At 48.3% G+C, this 17,804-nt stretch overlaps 1 long non-coding RNA gene across 1 annotated transcript; it reads left to right on the forward strand.

Moving 5' to 3' along the window:
* The first annotated feature begins 1,542 nt into the window (after positions 1-1,542).
* On the forward strand, positions 1,543-6,794 carry LOC140192541 (uncharacterized). The gene is made up of 3 exons (XR_011884327.1): positions 1,543-1,680; positions 4,486-4,550; positions 5,808-6,794. It is a non-coding gene; the product is annotated as an uncharacterized lncRNA (long non-coding RNA).
* Positions 6,795-17,804: the final 11,010 nt, after the last annotated feature.

Here is a 17,804-nt window from a genome sequence, read left to right on the forward strand (position 1 = left end):
GCACGTTAAGTTGCAACTGCCATGAATTTGCCCACTCACCTAACCTATCCAAGTCACCCTGCATCCTCTTAGCATCCTCCTCACAGCTAACACTGCCGCCCAGCTTCGTGTCTCATCCGCAAACTTGGAGATGCTGCATTTAATTCCCTCATCCAAGTCATTAATTATATTGTAAACAACTGGGGTCCCAGTACTGAGCCTTGCGGTACCCCACTAGTCACCGCCTGCCATTCTGAAAAGGTCCCGTTTATTCCCACTCTTTGTTTCCTGTCTGCCAACCAATTCTCTATCCACATCAATACCTTATCCCCAATACCATGTGCTTTAAGTTTGCACACTAATCTCCTGTGTGGGACCTTGTCAAAAGGCTTTTGAAAATCCAAATATAACACATCCACTGGTTCTCCCCTATCCACTCTACTAGTTACATCCTCAAAAAATTCTATGTGAGGCTAACTGGTCAATAATTCCCTTTGTCCTCCTCTGCTGGACTCTGAATTTCTTCCAGTCCTCAGGTGTACCACTTTTATGTGAGCCACATAAATAATCTTCCGGAAATAGTAGGGGACAGAAGGTCCAGTGAGATGGAGGAACTGAGCGAAATACATGTTAGTAGGGAAGTGGTGTTAGGTAAATTGAAGGGGTTAAAGGCAGATAAATCCCCAGGGCCAGATGGTCTGCATCCCAGAGTGCTTAAGGAAGTAGCCCAAGTAATAGTGGATACATTAGTGATAATTTTTCAAAACTCGTTAGATTCTGGACTAGTTCCTGAGGATTGGAGGGTGCCTAATGTAACCCCACTTTTTAAAAAAGGAAGGAGAGAGAAACCGGGGAATTATAGACCGGTTAGCCTAACATCGGTGGTGGGGAAAATCCTAGAGTCAGTTATCAAAGATGTGATAACAGCACATTTGGAAAGTGGTGAAATCATCGGACAAAGTCAGCATTGATTTGTGAAAGGAAAATCATGTCTGACGAATCTCATAGAATTTTTTGAGGATATAACTAGTAGAGTGGATAGGGGAGAACCAGTGGATGTGTTATATTTGGATTTTCAAAAGGCTTTTGACAAGGTCCCACACAGGAGATTAGTGTGCAAACTTAAAGCACACGGTATTGGGGGTAAGGTATTGATGTGGATAGAGAATTGGTTAGCAGACAGGAAGCAAAGAGTGGGAATAAACGGGACCTTTTCAGAATGGCAGGCAGTAACTAGTGGGGTACCGCAAGGCTCAGTGCTGGGACCCCAGCTGTTTACAATCTATATTAATGACTTAGACGAGGGAATTAAATGCAGCATCTCCAAGTTTGCGGATGACACGAAGCTGGGCGGCAGTGTTAGCTGTGAGGAGGATGCTGAGAGGATGCAGGGTGACTTGGATAGGTTAGGTGAGTGGGCAAATTCATGGCAGATGCAATTTGGTGGAGGGAGTCTGACCCCGGTAATTTGTGTGATGGGTCGGTGTGTATCTGACTTCCGGCAGTTGTATTGTACGATACGGAGAAGTATTCACTGTTCCTTGTTCCTGATTTCCAGAAGAACCGTGTTTCCTGGACTGGATGAAAATTGAAGACAGCTGTTATTTCATATCGAAGTTTAAAAAATCTTATGATGAAGCGAAAGAATATTGTTCGAAGTTTAATTCAAAGCTTCTTGAAATAAATTCAGAAGAGGAAGAGGTATGTGTCAATTCGACAGAAGATATATCGACACCAGAGTGAATCTCCCTCCACACCGTCCCATCACACACTCCCGGGGTCAGACACAGAGTGAATCTCCCTCCGCACCGTCCCATCACACACTCCCGGGGTCAGACACTGAGTGAATCTCCCTCCGCACCGTCCCATCACACACTCCCGGGGTCAGACACGGGGTGAATCTCCCTCCACACCGTCCCATCACACACTCCCGGGTCAGACACAGAGTGAATCTACCTCCACACCGTCCCATCACACTCCCCCCCCACCCCAGGTCAGACACAGAGTGAATCTCCCTCCACACCGTCCCATCACACACTCCCGGGGTCAGACACAGAGTGAATATCCCTCAACACCGACCCATCACACACTCCCGGGGTCAGACACAGAGTGAATCTCCCTCCACACCGTCCCATCCCACACTCCCGGGGTCAGAGACAGAGTGAATCTCCCTCCGCACCGTCCTATCACACACTCCCGGGGTCAGACACAGAGTGAATCTCCCTCCGCACCATCCCATCACTCACTCCCGGGGTCAGACACAGAGTGAATCTCCCTCCGCACCGTCCCATCACACACTCCCGGGGTCAGACACGGGGTGAATCTCCCTCCACACCGTCCCATCACACACTCCCGGGGTCAGACACAGAGTGAATCTCCCTCCACACCGTCCCATCACACCCCCCCCCCCACCCCAGGTCAGACACAGAGTGAATCTCCCTCCACACCGTCCCATCAGACACTCCCGGGGTCAGACACAGAGTGAATCTCCCTCCACACCGACCCATCACACACTCCCGGGGTCAGACGCAGAATGAATCTCCCTCTCCACCGTCCCATCACACACTCCCGGGGTCAGACGCAGACTGAATCTCCCTCCGCACCGTCCCATCACACACTCCCGGGGTCAGACGCAGAGTGAATCTCCCTCCGCACCATCCCATCACTCACTCCCGGGGTCAGACACAGAGTGAATCTCCCTCCGCACCGTCCCATCACACACTCCCGGGGTCAGACACAGAGTGAATCTCCCTCCACACCCCCCCCACCCCAGGTCAGACACAGAGTGAATCTCCCTCCACACCGTCCCATCAGACACTCCCGGGGTCAGACACAGAGTGAATCTCCCTCCACACCGACCCATCACACACTCCCGGGGTCAGACGCAGAATGAATCTCCCTCTCCACCGTCCCATCACACACTCCCGGGGTGAGACGCAGAGTGAATCTCCCTCCGCACCGTCCCATCACACACTCCCGGGGTCAGACGCAGAGTGAATCTCCCTCCGCACCGTCCCATCACACACTCCCGGGGTCAGACGAGAGTGAATCTCCCTCCGCACCGTCCCATCACCCACTCCCGGGGTCAGACACAGAGTGAATCTCCCTCCGCACCATCCCATCACTCACTCCCGGGGTCAGACACAGAGTGAATCTCCCTCCGCACCGTCCCATCACACACTCCCGGGGTCAGACACGGGGTGAATCTCCCTCCACACCGTCCCATCACACACTCCCGGGGTCAGACACAGAGTGAATCTCCCTCCACACCGTCCCATCACACACCCCCCCCACCCCAGGTCAGACACAGAGTGAATCTCCCTCCACACCGTCCCATCAGACACTCCCGGGGTCAGACACAGAGTGAATCTCCCTCCGCACCGTCCCATCACACACTCCCGGGGTCAGACGAGAGTGAATCTCCCTCCGCACCGTCCCATCACCCACTCCCGGGGTCAGACACAGAGTGAATCTCCCTCCGCACCGTCCCATCACACACTCCCGGGGTCAGACACAGAGTGAATCTCCCTCCGCACCGTCCTATCACACACTCCCGGGGTCAGACACAGAGTGAATCTCCCTCAGCACCATCCCATCACTCACTCCCGGGGTCAGACACAGAGTGAATCTCCCTCCGCACCGTCCCATCACACACTCCCGGGGTCAGACACGGGGTGAATCTCCCTCCACACCGTCCCATCACACACTCCCGGGGTCAGACACAGAGTGAATCTCCCTCCACACCGTCCCATCACACCCCCCCCCCCACCCCAGGTCAGACACAGAGTGAATCTCCCTCCACACCGTCCCATCAGACACTCCCGGGGTCAGACACAGAGTGAATCTCCCTCCACACCGACCCATCACACACTCCCGGGGTCAGACGCAGAATGAATCTCCCTCTCCACCGTCCCATCACACACTCCCGGGGTCAGACGCAGAGTGAATCTCCCTCCGCACCGTCCCATCACACACTCCCGGGGTCAGACGCAGAGTGAATCTCCCTCCGCACCATCCCATCACTCACTCCCGGGGTCAGACACAGAGTGAATCTCCCTCCGCACCGTCCCATCACACACTCCCGGGGTCAGACACAGAGTGAATCTCCCTCCACACCCCCCCCACCCCAGGTCAGACACAGAGTGAATCTCCCTCCACACCGTCCCATCAGACACTCCCGGGGTCAGACACAGAGTGAATCTCCCTCCACACCGACCCATCACACACTCCCGGGGTCAGACGCAGAATGAATCTCCCTCTCCACCGTCCCATCACACACTCCCGGGGTGAGACGCAGAGTGAATCTCCCTCCGCACCGTCCCATCACACACTCCCGGGGTCAGACGCAGAGTGAATCTCCCTCCGCACCGTCCCATCACACACTCCCGGGGTCAGACGCAGAGTGAATCTCCCTCCGCACCGTCCCATCACGCACTCCCGGGGTCAGACACAGAGTGATGCTCTTTAAGCTGTGCTTTCATTAATGATAGCAATTTAATTTCTCAGGACCTTATTGACAGATCTGACTATGACCGGAACAAATTATACTGGATTGGAAAATGCAAATTCGGGTGAGATTTGGGGATCATAGCGGGTTTTGCAGAGAGATTGTGCAATGGGACTATTTTGGGGACTGACATGGGCTGTGAGAATGGAATGGGCAGGGTTTGTGGAGAGTGTGTTGAAGTGTGTGTATTTTCAGGACTGACACAAGTCTGTGGGGAGATAATTTGTCACTAAGAGTAGTTTGAACATAGAAGATAGGATAGTACAGCACAGTACAGGCCCTTCGGCCCACAATGTTGTGCCAACCCTCAAACCCTGTCCCCCATATAACCCCCGCACATTAAATTCCTCCATATAGCTGTCTAGTAAACTTCACTAGTGTATCTGCCTCCACCACTGACTCAGGCAGTGCATTCTACACACCAACCACTCTGAGTAAAAATCCTTCCTCTAATATCCCCCTTCAACTTCCCACCCCTTACCTTAAAGCCATGTCCTCTTGTATTGAGCAGTGGTGCCCTGGGGAAGAGGCGCTGGCTAGCCACTCTATCTATTCCTCTTATTATCTTGTACACCTCTATCATGTCTCCTCTCATCCTCCTCCTCTCCAAAGAGTAAAGCCGTAGCTCCCTTAATCTCTGATCATAATGCATACTCTCTAAACCAGGCAGCATCCTGGTAAATCTCCTCTGGACCTTTTCCAATGGATGGACACTGTGGGGAGGGAGTAGGACACAAAGATGTATGCGGAGAGATTGGGCAATTGGATTAGTTTGGGAACTGACATGGGTTGTTGTTAGATTGCACAGTTGGTTTAATTTGTGACACGATACGGGTCCTGTGCACAGCGTGGGAAGTGGGTGTCCTTTTCTGACTGAAACAGGTCTGTAATCAGAAGTTTGGGTAGTGGGGTTATTTTGTGGACTGGCGCGGAGCCATGGGGAGAGAGTGGGGCTGTGCCTGTATTTTGGGGTCCGACACGGGCCTGTGGGGAGAAAGCGGGATCATGGGGTTATTTTGGGGGCTGACACCGATCGGTGAGGAGAGGGTGGGTCAGTGGGAATATTATTGGGACTGAAACAGGTATGCGGGGAGAGTGTGGGGCAAGCAATTAATTTGGGTCTGACACAAGGCTGCAAGGAGAGAGTGGGATGTAGGAGTATTCTAAAGACTGACACGTGACTGTGCTGGGTAAGTGGGGTAGTTGGAGATTTTGGAGTCTGCTACAAGTCAATGGTGAGGGAGGGCATCAGTGATTTTGGGGGCTGACACAGCTGTCTGCTGGAGTTGTCATTTTGAAACTCTTTTCCCCTCCTTGACAGAGAAGTGTCCTCTAATGTCGTGTACGAGGAGAAAGCCGGAAAGTTCAAATGCAGGAAATGTCAATGGTACAATGCGTTTTACCCTTGCAGTCAGAAACAACACCATTTCATCTGCGAGAAGTCTGCCTGTTGGTGTCCAGATAGTTCTGAAAAGATCCAGGCTATGTGTCAACAGCCCGAGGGGCCGACTTGATTCAAATGACAACACACTCTTTCTGCCCATCTCTCTCTCCGACTGTCACTAACCATCTCCTCTGCCCCTCGCACCTACTGTATTCTCCTCTCTCCTCCTATCGCTCTCTTACTCGCCATCTCAATTTCTCTTCACCCTCGTTCCTCCAAACACTTTCCCTCTCATCCTCCTCCCTTCCCACCTTTCCTATTCCATCCCATGTCCCTTCCGCTTGCTTTCTTGCCTCCCTCTCCACAACTCCTCCAACTTCTAATCACAATCTCTCTTCCCATTCCCTACTCCCTCTCTACCCCGCTCTCCGCATCCCCCTCTTCCTCTTATCTAACTCCTCTCGCTTTCCCTCTTCTCTCTTCAGCCGCTTTCACCTGAATCATGTTCGCTGTTGTTCACGATACCCCAGCCCTGGGGGAATAGAGTGCACGTGTTCGCCTTATCCGTGCCCGTCGTGGTTTTATACGCCTCTGTGTGGTCACAGAATAAATCCTCAAAATTCCTGACCTCGCTCCATATCCCAGTCCCACGAGTCCCGGCAAGTTCCTCGCAAATCTGCCCCTGAACTGTTCCTGCTCAGCAGCATCTTTCCTACAGCAGGGCGACCGAAACCGAACACCGTGCTCCCAGTGCGGCCTCGCCGACGTCTCGTACAACTGGGACGTGACCTCCCGGCTCCCGTACTCAGTGTCCTGACTGATGAAGACCAGCGTGTTAAATGTCTTGTATCAGACGTTTTCCACTATAATCTCTGGCAGTTTTATTATCTGTGATTTATACAAACTGAATTTGTTCTTTTGCACTATCAATAAATTGAAAAAAATGTAAAATTAATGTAAATTACAAAAAAAATGCAAAAATGTCGGGTTGGCACTCATACATTCAGAAATCGGATGATGGAGTGTAGGAAGGTGTTCCTGACTCGTTGAGTTTTCAGACTCCTGGGCCTCTTCCCCGATGGTAGGAATGGACAGGGAGCTTATCCTGGCGGGTGAAGGGCCTCAGTGATGGATGCTGCCTTCTCCGGGGCTTCGCATCTTGAAGATGTCCTCGATGCTGGGGAGGGCCGTGACCGTGATGGACCTGGTTGACTCCACACCTCTGTGCAGCCTCTGGTGGCCATGTGCCTTGCAAACTCCAGACCAGGTGCGAAAAGTCAGAATGCTCCCAGCGTTCATCTGCAGAAATCTGCGAGTCTTCAATGAAAGACCGACTATTCCCAATCTCCCGATGTTGTAATCCCTTCTGAAACGAGAGAGCTATGGATGGTGGTGAAGGAAAGTGCAGGGTTAGGTCTAGAATACACACAAACGCAGACTAGAAATAAACAAGGCAACAGTGTGGAAAGCCAAAGATAAAATCACAAACTGTATTACTAGCAATGGATCTCCTACGGTTGAGCACTGAGTGCTCAGCGCGAGGCTTTTAACTGCATACATTCCGTGCAGGAGGGTCACAGGCAGTAATTGGCATCCTGTGTCCGAAAGTGAAAGTGACAGCAAACTACTCTCCGGGAAATGGTACTGCCGAAACCTGGACGCCGGCCCCTGTTCCGTCGGGAACATGAAACCTTCTTCGTGTTTGCATGAATGTGTTGGGCCCAGTGTAGATCATCTGGGATGCTGACAGCCAGGAATTTGAATTTTGACAGGGAGAAAGTAAAGTCTGAGGCAGCACTATTCCAGTGGAGTAGGGGAAATTACAGTGGTACGAGAGAGGAGTTGGCCGAGGTAAATTGGAAGGAGATGTTGGCACGGATGTCTTTTCTGGGAAAAATGACTAAGGTGCAGGACATGTGTTTTCAAGTAGTAAAATAGCACAACTGTGGCTGACAAGGGAATTCAAAACCATTGTAAAAGCAAAAGAGCAAACAATAAAGCAAAAATTAATGGGAAGTTAGAGGACCGGGAAGTTTTTTTAAAAAAGCCTCAGAAAGCAACTAAAAAAAAACATTAGAAGGAAAAAGATGAAATATGAAAGCAAGCTACAAACAACATCAAAGTGGATAGTAAAAACTTTTTTCAAGTATGCTAAGAATAAAGGAGAAATGAGAGTGGATATGGTACCGCTAGAAAATGAGGCAGGAGAAATAATAACAGAGGAAAAGGAGATGGCTGATGAGCTAAATGAGTATTTTGCATCAGTCTTCACTGTGGAAGACACCAGCAGTGTGCCTGATGTTGTAGTGTGTGAGGGAAGAGAAGTGGCACAGTTACCATCACAAGGGAGAAGATGCCCAAAAATCAGAAAGACCTAAAGATACATTAGTCACCAGGACGGGAGACAAGCCGGGGAGAACCTACCTGCAAAAGGGGAAAGGTTGACCGCTGATTCATTCATCTTTGGGGACTCACCGGTGCTGGCGGTTTGGAGAGGAGATTGATGGAGAAGATGTTGAAACTGGAAGCTGTCTTCTTTACTGACGTGTTTGATGTGAGTTGTTCCAAGAGCGCTCGCCGCACTATTCCCATACGAGTGGGAAAGTGTATGGTCGGCACTTTGGTATAAGAAATAAACGGGCAAACGATTATTTAGATGGGGAGAAGTTTCAACATGCTGGAGATGCAAAGGGATTTGGGATTTCTTGTGCAAGATACCCTAGTCAGAGGGGGGAAAGCGAAGGTGAGCAGACAGGTAGTGCAGAGCACAACTGTAGCCATTCCCCTGAATAAAAAATTTACCATCCTGGATACTGTTGGCAGGGACGACCGACCAGGTGTGAGCCACGGTGGCAGGGCCTCCGGCACTGAGTCTGACCCGGTGGTGCAGAAGGGTGGGATGGAGAAGAGGAGAGCTGTTGTCTTTGGAGACTCTATAGTCAGGGGAGCAGACAGGAGATTTTGTGGATGTGAGAAGGACACCCGCATGGTTTGTTGCTTCCTGGGTGCCAGGGTCCGGGATGTCTCTGACCGGGTGCACGACATCCTGGTACGAGAGGGAAAGCAACCAGAAGTCGTGATACATGTTGGGATCAACAACATAGGCAGGAAGAGGGATGAGGTCCTGAAGTGTGAGTTTCGGGAATTAGGCAGAAGGCTGAAGAACAGGACCTCAAGGGTGGCGTTCTCAGGATTGCTGCCAGTGCTACGTGACAGAGATGGTAAGAATTGGAGGAGATGGCAGTTGAATGCGTGGCTGAGGAGTTCGTGCAGGGAGCAGGGTTTTAGATTTTTGGATCATTGGGATCTCTTCTGGGGAAGGTGGGACCTGTACAGATTGGATGGGTTGCACCTGAACTCGAAGGGGAGCAATATCCTTGCAGGTAGGTTTGCTAGCATGGTTCGGGAGGATTTAAACTAATTTGCGAGGGGGATAGGACCCAGAGCGATAGAGCAGTGAAAAAAGTGCATGGAGTAAAACCAGCTCTAACATATAGAGAGGCTTTGAGGAAAGAGAAGCAGAATAAACGGTGTAAAGACAGTAAGGTAGAAGGGCTGAAATGTGTGTACCTCAATGCAAGAAGCATCAGGAACAAAGGTGATGAACTGAGGGCTTGGATACATACATGGAATTATGATGTAGTGGCCATTACAGAGACTTCTCTGGCACCAGGGCAGGAATGGATTCTCAATATTCCTGGATTTCAGTGCTTTAAAAGGGATAGAGAGGGCGGAAAAAGGAAAGGAGGGGTGGCATTACTGGTCAGGGATACTATTACAGCTACAGAAAGGGTGGGTAATGTAGCAGGATCCTCTTTTGAGTCAATATGGGTGGAAGTCAGGAACAGGAAGGGGGCAGTTACTCTACTGGGGGTATTCTATAGCCCCCCTGGTAGCAGCAGAGATACAGAGGAACAGATTGGGAGGCAGAATTTGGAAAGGTGCAAAAATAACAGGGTTGTTATCATGGGTGACTTTAACTTCCCTAATATTGATTGGCATCTGATTAGTTCCAAGGGTTTAGATGGGGCAGAATTTGTTAAGTTTGTCCAGGATGGATTCCTGTCACAGTATGTGGACAGGGCGACCGGGGGAATGCCATACTAGATCGAGTACTAAGTAATGAAGCGAACCAGGTCACAGATCTCTCAGTGGGTGAGCATCTGGGGGACAGTGACCACCACTCCCTGGCCTTTAGCATTATCATGGAAAAGGATAGAATCAGAGAGGACAGGAAAATTTTTAATTGGGGAAAGGCAAATTATGAGGCTATAAGGCTAGAACTTGCGGGTGTGAATTGGGATGATGTTTTTCAGGGAAATGTACCATGGACATGTGGTTGATGTTTAGAGATCTCTTGCGGGATATAAGGGATAAATTTGTCCTGGTGAGGAAGATAAAGAATGGTAGGGTGAAGGAACCATGGGTGACAAGTGAGGTAGAAAATCTAGTCAGGTGGAAGAAGGCAGCATACATGAGGTTTAGGAAGCAAAGATCAGATGAGTCTATTGAGGAATATAGGGAAGCAAGAAAGGAGCTTAAGAAGGGGCTGAGAAGAGCAAGAAGGGGGCATGAGAAGGCCTTGGCCAGTAGGGTAAAAGAAAACCCCAAGGCATTCTTCAATTATATGAAGAAAAAAAAGGATGACAGGAGTGGAGGGAGGACCGATTAGAGATAAAGGTGGGAAGATGTGCCTGGAGGCTGTGGAAGTGATCGAGGTCCTCAATGAATACTTCTCTTCGGTATTCACCAATGAGAGGGAACTTGATGATGGTGAGGACAATATGAGTGAGGTTGATGTTCTGGAGCATGTTGATATTAAGGGAGAGGAGGTGTTAGAGTTGTTAAAATACATTATGACAGATAAGTCCCCGGGGCCGGACGGAATATTCCCCAGGCTGCTCCACGAGGCGAGAGAAGAGATTGCTGAGCCTCTGGCTAGGATCTTTATGTCCTTGTTGTCCAGGGGAATGGTACCGGAGGATTGGAGGGAGGCGAATGTTGTTCCCTTGTTCAAAAAAGATAGTAGGGATAGTCCGGGTAATTATAGACCAGTGAGCCTTACTTCTGTGGTGGGAAAGCTGTTGGAAAAGATTCTTAGAGATAGGATCTATAGGCATTTAGAGAATCATGGTCTGATCAGGGACAGTCAGCATGGCTTTGTGAAGGGCAGATCGCGTCTAACAAGCCTGATAGAGTTCTTTGATGAGGTGACCAGGCATGTAGATGAGGGTAGTGCAGTGGATGTGATCTATGTGGATTTTAGTAAGGCATTTGACAAGGTTCCACACGGTAGGCTTATTCAGAAAGTTAGAAGGCATGGGATCCAGGGAAGTTTGGCCAGGTGGATTCAGAATTGGCTTGCCTGCAGAAGGCAGAGGGTGGTGGTGGAGGGAGTACATTCAGATTGGAGGATTGTGACTAGTGGTGTCCCACAAGGATCTGTTCTGGGACCTCTACTTTTCGTGATTTTTATTAACGACCTGGATGTGGGGGTAGAAGGGTGGGTTGGCAAGTTTGCAGATGACACAAAGGCTGGTGGTGATGTAGATAGTGTAGAGGATTGTCAAAGATTGCAGAGAGGCATCGCTAGGATGCAGAAGTGGGCTGAGAAGTGGCAGATGGAGTTCAACCCGGAGAAGTGAGGTGGTACACTTTGGAAGGACAAACTCCAAGGCAGCGTACAAAGTAAATGGCAGGATACTTGGTAGTGTGGAGGAGCAGAGGGATCTCGGGGTACATGTCCACAGATCCCCGAAAGTTGCCTCACAGGTGGATAGGGTAGTTAAGAAAGCTTATGGGGTGTTAGCTTTCATAAGTCGAGGGATAGAGTTTAAGAGTCGCGATGTAATGCTGCAGCTCTATAAAACTCTGGTTCGGCCACACTTGGAGTACTGTGTCCAGTTCTGGTCACCTCACTATAGGAAGGACGTGGAAGCATTAGAAAGGGTACAGAGGAGATTTACCAGGATGCTGCCTGGTTTACAGAGTATGCATTGTGACCAGAGATTAAGGGAGCTAGGGCTATACTCTTTGGAGAGAAGGAGGATGAGAGGAGACATGATAGAGGTGTACAAGATAATAAGAGGAATAGATAGAGTGGACAGCCAGCGCCTCTTCCCCAGGGCACCACTGCTCAATACAAGAGGACATGGCTTTAAGGTAAGGGGTGGGAAGTTGAAGGGGGATATTAGAGGAAGGTTTTTTACTCAGAGAGCAGTCGGTGCGTAGAATGCACTGCCTGAGTCAATGGTGGAGGCAGAGACACTAGTGAAGTTTAGGAGACTACTGGACAGGTATGTGGAGGAATCTAAGGTGGGGGCTTATATGGGAGCCAGGGTTTGAGGGTCGGCACAACCTTGTGGGCCGAAGGGCCTGTACTGTGCTGTACTATTCTATGTTCTATGATCTAAAGGTTAACCTTCAGGTTGAGTCGGTTGTGAAGAGCATGTCGTGGTCCATGTAGGGAACAATGATGTGAGTTGGAAGACAGAGGAGGACCTGAAATGTGAGTTTAGGGATTTAGGCACCAACTTAAAAGAACCAGACATCCAGGATAGCATTCTGAGGATTGTTCCCAGTGCCACGTGTAGGCGGGTTTAGAAATAGTAAGATACTACAGATTAACAGATGGCTGAAGACATGGTGCAGGAGGGCAGGCTTCAGATTTATAGACGATTGAGCAGTTTTCTGGGGAAGGTGGGACCTGTTCTGGAGGGTTGGTTTACATCTGAACTGGAGGGGGACAAATGTTCTTGCAGGTAGGTTTGCTGGAGGCGCCCCAGTGGATTTAAACTAGATACGAGTGGGGAGGGGAACAAGAGTGTAGGAAAATATGCAGTGGAGAAGGAAGAAAAAGAAGATAGTAAAGTTGTTTGCACCGTTAGTGACGAACAGAGATTAAGAGGTGGAGAATTCCTTAAGTGCTGTTATTTTAAAGCTTGGAGCATTGCAAGAAAGGTGGATGAGCTTAAAGCATGGATTGATACCTGGAAATACGATGTTGTAGCTATTCGTGAAACATGGTTGCAGGAGGGTTGTGATTGGCAACCAAATATTCCTGCATTTCGTTGCTTCAGGTGTGATAGAATCGGAGGGACAAGAGGGGGATGTGTTGCATTGCCTGTCAGAGAAAATATAACATCGGTGCTCCGGCAGGATAGATTAGAGGGCTCATCTAGGGAGGCTATTTGGGTGGAATTGAGGAATGGGAAATGTGTTGTAACACTTATAGGTGTGTATTATAGACCAACTAAAAGGGAACGAGTATTGGAGGAGCAAATCTGTAAGGACCTAGCAGATATTTGTCATAAGCACAAGGCTGTGATTGTGGGACATTTTAATTTTCCACACATTGACTGGGAAGCCCATTCTGTAAAAGGGCTGGATGGTTTGGAGTTTGTAAAATGTGTGCAGGATAGCTTTTTGCAGCAATACATAAAGGTACCAACTAGAGAAGGGGCAGTGTTGGATCTCCTTTTGGGGAATGAGATAGGTCAGGTGACAGAGGTATTTGTTGGGGAGCACTTCGGGTCCAGTGATCACAAAGCCATTAGTTTCAATGTAATTATGGAGAAGGATAGGTCTGGACCCAGGGTTGAGATTTTCGATTGGAAAAATGTTAACTTTAAGGAGATGTGAAAGGATTTAGAAGGAGTGGATTAGGACAATTTATTTTATGGGAAGGATTTAATAGAAAAATGGAGGTCATTTAAAGGTGAAATTTTGAGGGTAAAGAATCTTTATGTTCCTGTTAAGTTGAAGGGAAAGGTTAGGAGTTTGAGAGAGCCATGGTTTTCAAGGGATATTGGAAACTTGGTTCGAAAAAAGAGAGATATCTACAATAAATATAGGCAGCATGGAGTAAATGAGGTGCTCGAGGAATATAAAGAATGTAAAAAAAATCTTAAGAAAGAAATTAGAAAAGCTAAAAAAAGATACGGCGTTGCTTTGGTAAGTAAGGTGAAAATAAATCCAAAGGGTTTCTACAGATATATTAATAGCAGAAGGATAGTGAGGGATAAAATTGGTCCCTCAGAGAATCAGAGTGGACAGCTATGTGTGGAGCCAAAAGAGCTGGGGAGAAATTGAACAATTTCTTTTCTTTGGTCTTCCTCTAAGAAGAAAGATATTGAGCTGTGTAAGTAGGGAAGTTATGGAATCTATGAGGATTAAAAAAGAGGAAGTATTGGCGCTTTAAAGTAAAATAAAAGTTGATAAGTCTCCGGATCCTGACAGGATAGTCCCTAGGACCTTGAGGGAAAATAGTGTAGAAATAGTAGGGACTCTGACAGAAATATTTCAAATGTCATTAGAAACGGGGACGGTGACGGAGGACTGGCGTATTGCTCATGTTGTTCCATTGTTGAAAAAGGGTTCGAAGTGTAAAGCTAGCAATTATCGGACTGTAAGTTTGACGTCAGTGGTGGGTAAATTGATGGAAAGTATTCTTAGAGATGGTACATACATCTGAATAGACAGGATCTGATTAGGAACAGTCAACATGGATTTGTGCGTGGAAGGTCATGTTTGACAAATCTTATTGAATTTTCTGAAGTGATTACTGGGAAAGTTGACGAGGGTAAAGCGGTGGATGTTGTCTATGTGGACTTCAGTAAGGCCTTTGACAAGGTTCCACATGGAAAGTCCAATCGTTAGGTATTAATATTAAAGTACTAGAATGGATTCAACAGTGACTGGATGGGAGATGCCAGAGAGTAGTGGTGGATAACTTTGTCAGTTTGTAGAACTGAGGCTGGTGACGTGCCTCAGGGATCTGTACTGGGTCCAATGTTGTTTGCCATATTCATTCATGATCTGGATGACGGGGTGATAAATTGGATTAATAAGTATGCAGATGATACTAAGATAGGTGGCGTTGTGGATAATGAAGTAGGTTTTCAAAGCTTGCAGACAGATTTAGGTCAATTAGAAAAGTGGGCTGCAAGATGGCAGATGGAGTTTAATGCTGATAAATGTGAGGTGCTACATTTTGGTGGGACTAATCAAAATAGGACATACATGGTAAATGGTAGGGCATTGAAGAACGCAGTAGAACAGAGTGATCTAGGAATAATGGTGCATAGCTCCCTGAAGGTGGAATCTCATGTGGATAGGGTGGTGAAGAAAGCTTTTGGTTTGCTGGGCTTTATAAATCAGAGCATTGAGTATAGGAGTTGGGATGTAATGATGAAATTGTACAAGGCATTGGTAAGGCCAAATTTGGAGTATTGTGTACAGTTCTGGTCACTGAATTATTGGAAAGATGTCAGCAAAATAGAGAGTACAGAGAAGATTTACTAGAATGTTACCTGGGTTTCATCTCCTAAGTTACAGAGAAAGGTTGAACAAGTTGGGTCTTTACTCTTTGGAGCTTAGAAGATTGAGGGGGGACTTGATAGAGGTGTTTAAAATTATGAGAGGGATAGATAGAGTTGGCGTGGATAGATTGATTTCATTGGTAGTAGGGGAAATTCAAACAAGAGGACATGAGTTAGAAGTTAGGGGACAAAAGTTTTGGGGTAACACGAGGGGGAACTTCTTTACTCAGAGAGTGGTAGCTGTGTGGAACGAGCTTCCAGCAGAAGTGGTTGAGGCAGGTTCGATGCTGTCGATTAAAGTTAAATTGGGTAGATATATGGACAGGAAAGGAGGGTTATGGGCTGAGTGCACGTCGGTGGGACTAGGTGAGAGTAAGAGTTCGGCATGGAGTAGAAGGGCCGAAAAGGCCTGTTTCCGTGCTGTAATTGTTATAGGGAAGGTGAATGCAATGTTGGCATTCATTTCTAGAGGTATAGAATATAAGAGCAGGGATGTGATGTTGAGGCTCTAAAAGGCACTCGTGAGACCAAACTTGGAGCATTGTATGGAGTATTGCGCTCCTTATTGTAGAAAGGATATACTGACTTTGGGGAGGGTTCAGCGAAGATTCACGAGAATTATTCCAGGAATGAGAGGGTTACCGTATGAGGAACGTCTGGCAGCTCTTGGGCTGTGTTCCCTGGAGTTCAGGAGAATGGGGGGGGGATTCTGAACATTCCGAATGTTAAAGGCCTGAACGGATTAGATATGGCAAAGTTATTTCCCGTGGTAGGGGAGTCTAGGAGAAGAGGGCGCGACTTCAGGATTGAAGGACGTCCAGTTAGAACTGAGACGTGGAGAAATGACTTTAGTCGGAGGATGGTAAATCTGTGGAATTTGTGGCCACAAACGGCTGTTAAGGCCAAGTCATTGGGTGCATTTAAGGCAAAGATGGATAGGTTCTTGATTAGCCAGGGCATCGAAGGATATCGGGTGAAGGCAGGGGAGTGAGGATGACTGGAAGAATTGGAGCAGCCCATCAATTAATGGCGGAACAGACTCGATGGGCCGAATGGCCTACTTCTCTTATATCTTATGGTCTTATTCGGGTAACCGAGCAGCCCATTCCGAGAAAGGTCGCGGCCACAGGCCCCTGCCCCTGAATGGGATACTTGATACTTCTTAAATAGTCGCCAAACAATTGACAATAGAGCATACAATCATCACAACGATATTTGATTCTGCGCTTCGCGCTCCCTGGAATACAAATCGATAGTAAATATTAAAAATTTAAATCATAAAATAGAAAACAGAAGGTCAGGTAGTGCAAAAAAACTGAGAGGCAGGTCCGGATATTTGGAGGGTACGGCCCAGATCCGGGTCGGGATCCGTTCAGCAGTCTTATCACAGTTGGAAAGAAACTGTTCCCAAATCTGGTCGTACGAGTCTTCAAGCTCCTGAGCCTTCTCCCGGAGGGAAGAGGGATGAAAAGTGTGTTGGCTGGGTGGGTCGTGTCCTTGATTATCCTGGCAGCACTGCTCCGACAGCGTGCGGTGTAAAGTGAGTCCACGAACGGAAGATTAGTTTGTGTGATGTGCTGGGCAGTGTTCACGATCTTCTGCAGCTTCTTCCGGTCTTGGACAGGACAACTTCCATACCAGGTTGTGATACACCCTAGAAGAATGCTTTCTACGGTGCATCTATAAAAATTAGTGAGGGTTTTCGGGGACAGGCCAAATTTCTTCATCTTTCTCAGGAAGTAATGTGCTTGTGGGCCTTCTTGGCAGTGAACTCTGCTTGGTTGGACCAAGTCAGGTTATTTCTGATATTGACCCCAAGGAACTTAAAGCTTTTGACCTGTTCCACTTGCGCACCACCGATGTAAATTAGGTCATGCGGTCCGCTACTCCTTCTGAAGTCAACAACCAATTCCTTCGTCTTGCTGACGTTGAGGGATAGGTTATGTCTTCGCACCATGCCACCGGGTTCTTAATTTCCTCTCTGTACTGAAACTCATTATTACCCGAGACACGGCCTCCTAGTGTTGTGTCATCAGTAAACTTATATGCTTGTCACAATGGGGTGCTGGTAACGGACCCAAATGTGAAGTACAAGGAACTGGACTTGACTAGAGTAGGGACGTGACCGGATTCAGACACGGAGCAGGGACAAGAACGCAGACTTGGGCTGGGGAAAACGGGACCAGGACTAGGAGGCAAGGCTTGGACTCCGAGCCCGAGACTGGACAAGGACCCAGAACCTGGGTCTTGCCTTGGGCTCGGACCCCTGAACCAGGCAAGGACATGACATAGCTACACTTTCAGTACGCCGGATGAACTCATCAGGACGGCCAGCATCAGTCAGAAACGATGAGTCGACGTTTCAGGCCGGAACCCTTCGTCAGGACTGAAGAATGAAAGATGGGGAAGGATTTGAAGAATGCTTGTAGCGTCAGTTTATAGACCAGTAATTTGAAAGACAAAGGGGTGGGGGAGGGGAAGCATTGACGTCATAGCCCTGAAAAGAATGGTGGTAGAAGGAGGAGGCGGAACCATGAGGGAGCTGGGAGAGGGGGCAGAGTGAAATAGGGATAGAGGAAGGGAGGGGGAGGGAATTACCGGAAGTTGGAGAATT

This window comes from Mobula birostris, unplaced genomic scaffold (genome assembly GCF_030028105.1).
Source record: "Mobula birostris isolate sMobBir1 unplaced genomic scaffold, sMobBir1.hap1 scaffold_1624, whole genome shotgun sequence".
Taxonomy (NCBI): Eukaryota; Metazoa; Chordata; class Chondrichthyes; order Myliobatiformes; family Myliobatidae; genus Mobula; species Mobula birostris.